Raw genomic sequence first — 5,190 nt, forward strand, 5'->3', positions numbered from 1 at the left:
CGCCAGGATGGTCTCGATCTCCTGACCTCGTGATCCGCCCGTCTCGGCCTCCCAAAGTGCTGGGATTACAGGCTTGAGCCACAGCGCCCGGCCTGAAATTAAATTTTGAACCACATAGAGGTTGCAAAAATGCAGTAGGTCCTGTGAAAGGAAAATAAAAACCCCAGTTCACTCTGCCAATAGGAAAAGCCGTGAAGCTGAGAGCTGAGTCATGCAAGCAGCTGCCTTTCCTTTTGTTCCTAAGCAGATAGGGACAGAGGAAAGGCTAAAGACTGCAGGTAGCTACTGTACTCACCTTATCTTATGTGAAGTGCCAGTTTACTGAGCACCAGATGAATACACCCTTGACTGTTCCCCTGCCTGCTCCTCTTTTGCAACCCGTGGAGGCAGCACTAGGACCGGACCCTCCCTCTTCCCCCTCCAGCCTGCATTTCCCCTTTAAATATGGAAGCCCTCAAAGTCACCTCTGGAGACAGGCACAGACCACAGATTGTTTCAGTGATTCCGTATTTTGTCACGTTTTTGTTTTGCCTCCCTGGCCTTGTCCTTAACCTTGGCAAAAGTAATTGGTTGAGAACTGTCTCAGACACTTTTGGTTTACATCCCCTTATCTGTGGGGGATACATTCTAAGACCCGCAGTGGATGCCTGAAACCCTAGATAGTATGGAATTTATGGTTCTACATTCATACCTGCGAGAAAGCTTAATTCATAAATTAGACACAGTGAGAGATTAACAGTAGCACAGTAAATAGAACAATCAGAACAATAGTCTGAAATAAGAGTTATGTGCATGTGGTCTCTCTAAATATCTTACCGTACTGTACTCGCCCTTGTGATGAAGAAGGGAAGGAGCAGGATGGCACAGTATTTCATCCCAGTAGGAACAGTGTACAATTTAAAAGTTATGAATTATTTCTGGAATCGTCCATTTAATATTTTCAGACCTCAGATGACCGCGGGTAACTGAAACTGCAGTAAGCGAAACCGCAGATAAGCGGGGCCAGTGGTTGTGTTTCTGTGTAGCATTCATATGGCTCCCTCCAATGTACTGATTACCTAAGTACAGTACATTTACCAAACCCAGGAAACTGACATTGCTCTCATCACTTTTATTCGTCATCCTATTGGTGCAAAAGAAAACAAGAAAGTTGTTCAGATTTGAAAAGAAGGAATAAAACTGTCTTTATTCGCCAGTGACAAGCTTGACTAGCTAGACGAGCCTAAGAAATCTTCAAAAAATAGCTCTGAGGCTAGGTACGGTGGCTCACGCCTGTAATCCCAGCACTTTGGGAGGCTGAGACAAGAGAATCACTTGAGCCCAGGAGTTCAAGGCCAGCCTGGGCAACACAGCAAGACCCTCTACAAAAAATTGTAAAGATTAGCTGGATGTGGTCGCGCATGCCTGTGGTCCCAGCTACATGGCAGCCTGAGTGGGAGGATCACTTGCGCCCAGGAGGTTGGGGCTGCAGGTAGCAGTATTTGTACCACTGCACTCCAACCTGGGTAACAGAGCAAGACTCTGTCTCAAAAAAACCACAGAACTACACATACTAAATTTAATAATTAATATGTTAAATTTAACATATTAATATATTAATTCCACATGCAAAATTTAACTTTATTATAACTGCAATGAACAACTAGAAACTGAAAAATTTTTAAACATTGTCAATTACAGTAGCACCAAAAATCAGGAAATAGTTAGCTGTACGTCTAACAAAAGATGTGTGACATCTCCATCCTGAAACTACGAAACACTGATGAAGAAAATCAGGCCAGGCGCAGTGGCTCAAGCCTGTAATCCCAGCACTTTGGGAGGCCGAGATGGGCGGATCACGAGGTCAGGAGATCGAGACCATCCTGGCTAACACGGTGAAACCCCGTCTCTACTAAAAAATACAAAAAACTAGCCGGGCGAGGTGGCGGGCGCCTGTAGTCCCAGCTACTTGGGAGGCTGAGGCAGGAGAATGGCGTGAACCCGGGAGGCGGAGCTTGCAGTGAGCTGAGATCCGGCCACTGCACTCCAGCCTGGGTGACAGAGCGAGACTCCGTCTCAAAAAAAAAAAAAAAAAAAAAAAAAATCAAAGACCCAAAGGAGTAAAGCAGTATATACATCGTCATGGGTCTAAAGACTTGATTTTGAAAAAGGAAAGCAAAGTGGAAGGACTTACACTATCTGGCTTCAAGACTTCCTATAATGCTACAAGTAATCAAAACAGTGCAGCATTGCCATAAGAAAAACAGACGCCGATGAATGAGACAGAAGAGGGCCCAGAAATAGACCCTTATGGATGTGGCCCCTTGACTTTTGACAGAAGAGCTAGTGCAATTCACCTGAAATTCAAAAGATGGTCTTCCCAAAAGGATTTTTGGTGCTGGGACAACTCTGTGAACCCCGAAAACTTGAGACAGGTCTCAGTTAATTTATTTTATTTATTTGTGTGGGACAGAATCTCTCTCTGTTGCCAGCTGGAGTGCAGTGGCGTGATCTTGGCTCACTGCAACCTCTGCCTCCCAGGTTTAAGGGATTCTCCTGCCTCAGCCTTCCGAGTAGCTGGGATTACAGGTGTGCACCACTACACCCGGCTCATTTTTTATATTTTGGTAGAGATGGGGTTTCACCATGTTGGCCAGGCTGGTCTTGAATTCCTGACCTCAAGTGATCTGCCCTCCTTGGCCTCCCAAAGTGCTGGGATTACAGGCGTGAGCCACCATGCTCAGTGGGACTCAGTTAATTTAGAGTTTATTTTGCCATGGTTGAGGACGTGGGTGTCCCTGACAACAGCCTCAGGAGGGCCTGACAATGTGGGCCCAAGGTGGTGGGAGCACAGCTTGGTTTTATACATTTTAGGGAGATATTAAGACATCAATCAACACATGTAAAATGAACATTGGTTCAGTCTGGGAAGGCAGGACAACTCCAAGTGGGGAGGGGGCTTCCAGGTCACAGGTAGATGAGAGACAAATGGTGGCATTCTTCTTTTTTTTTTCTTTTGACGGAGTCTGGCTCTGTCGCCCAGGCTGGAGTGAGTGGCGCCATCTCAGCTCACTGCAACCTCCGCCTCCCGAGTTCACGCCATTCTCCTGCCTCAGCCTCCCAAGTAGCTGGGACCACAGGCAGGAGCCACCTCGCCCAGCTAATTTTTTGTATTTTTAGTAGAGACGGGTTTTCACCATGTTAGCCAGGATGGTCTCGATCTCCTGACCTCATGATCCGCCCGCCTCGGCCTCTCAGAGTGCTGGGATTCCAGGCGTGGCCACCGCACTCGGCGAGCAGAGGGTGACTGAATAGAATGGAAGGCAAGTTGGCCCTAAGCAGCCCCAGCTTCACTTTTCCCTTTAGCTGGTGATTTTGGGGCCCAAGATATTTTCCTTTCACAACTCTGTTCTCTATGGGAACAAATGACTTCAACCCTTATCTCCCACCATACTCAAAATTCGCTCAGGAAAGACTAGAGACCCAGATATAACAGCTAAAAGTACCAGACTCCTAGAAGACAGGAGAAAACCTTTGTGACCTAGGGTTAGGCCAAGATTTCATAGATCTGACAGCAGAAGAATGACAAATTGAGCTTCATCCAAATTCAAAACCTTTCCTCTGCCAGGCACGGTGCCTCACACCTCTAATCCCAGCACTTTGGGAGGCTGAGGCAGGCAGATCACCTGAGGTCAGGAGTTCGGGACCAGCCTGAACAACATGGTGAAACCCTGTCTCTACTAAAAATATAAAAATTAGCTAGGTGTGGTGATGCAGCCTCCCAAGTAATCCCAGCTACTCAGGAGGCTGAGCCAGGAGAATCACTTGAACCAGGAGGCAGAGGTTGCAGTGGGCCGAACTTGTGCCATTGCACTTCAGCCTGGGCAACAAGAGCCAAACTCCATCTCAAAATAAATAAATAATTAATAAATAAATAAAAATAAAACTTTGCTCTTCAGGAAACACCGTTAAGATAATGAAAAGCATCCCGGCGCGGTGGCTCACGCCTGTAATCCCAGCACTTTGGGAGGCCGAGGCGGGCGGATCACGAGGTCGGGAGATTGAGACCATCCTGGCTAACACGGTGAAACCCCGTCTTTACTAAAAATACAAAAAAATTAGCCGGGCGAGGTGGTGGGCACCTGTAGTCCCAGCTACTCGGGAGGCTGAGGCAGGAGAATGGTGTGAACCTGGGAGGCGGAGCTTTCAGAGAGCCGAGATAGAGCCACTGCGCTCCAGCCTGGGCAACAGAGTGAGACTCCGTCTCAAAAAAAACAGAAGGCCGGGCACGGTGGTTCACGCCTATAATCCCAGCACTTTGTAGGGCCGAGGCAGGCGAATCACGAGGTCGGGAGATTGAGACCATCCTGGCCAACATGGTGAAACCCCATCTCTACTAAAAAAAAATACAAAAAATTAGCTGGCATGGTGGCAGGTGCCTGTAGTCTCAACTACTCAGGAGACTGAGGCAGGAGAATGGCGTGAACCCAGGAGGCAGAGGTTGCAGTGAGCCAAGATTGCGCCACTGCACTCCAGCCTGGGGGACAGAGCGAGATTCTGTCTCAGGAAAAAAAAAAAAAAGATAATGGAAAGCAAGCTTTTCGTTAAAAAAAAAAAAAAGTGTAAATCATACATCTGCTACAGGAACAGAATATATATGAAGAACTTACACAACAAACAAGCCAGTTTTCAAATGTGCGTAAGATTTGAACAGTTGCTTTGCCAAAGAGATGGTGTGAATGACTGAGAAGCATAAAGATGCTCAATATCATTCGTCATTATAACCACAAAGAAACTTCACTACATGCCCTCCAGAATGGATGAAATTGAAAGACTGACAATAGCAAGTATTGGTGATGATTTAGAGCCACTGGAACACGAAGAAACTATTAGCAAAAACGCAAAATGTTTCAGCAACTTTGGAAAACAGTTTCTTTCTTTTTTCCTTTTTCTTTTTTTTTTTTTTTTTCTGAGAAGATGTTGCACTCTGTCGCCCAGGCTGGAGTGTAGTGGCACAGTCTCAGCTCACTGCAACCTCTGCCTCCTGGGTTCAAGCAATTCTCCTGCCTCAGCCTCCCGAGTAGCTGGGATTACAGGCACCCACCACTATGTTTGGCTAATTTTTGTATTTTTTTGTAGAGACAGGGTCTCACCATCTTGACCAGGCTGCCTTGAACTCCTGACCTCGTGATCTACCCACCTCAGCCTCCT

Source organism: Rhinopithecus bieti, unplaced genomic scaffold, assembly GCF_001698545.2.
Source record: "Rhinopithecus bieti isolate Rb0 unplaced genomic scaffold, ASM169854v2 scaffold_9899, whole genome shotgun sequence".
NCBI classification, from domain to species: domain Eukaryota; kingdom Metazoa; phylum Chordata; class Mammalia; order Primates; family Cercopithecidae; genus Rhinopithecus; species Rhinopithecus bieti.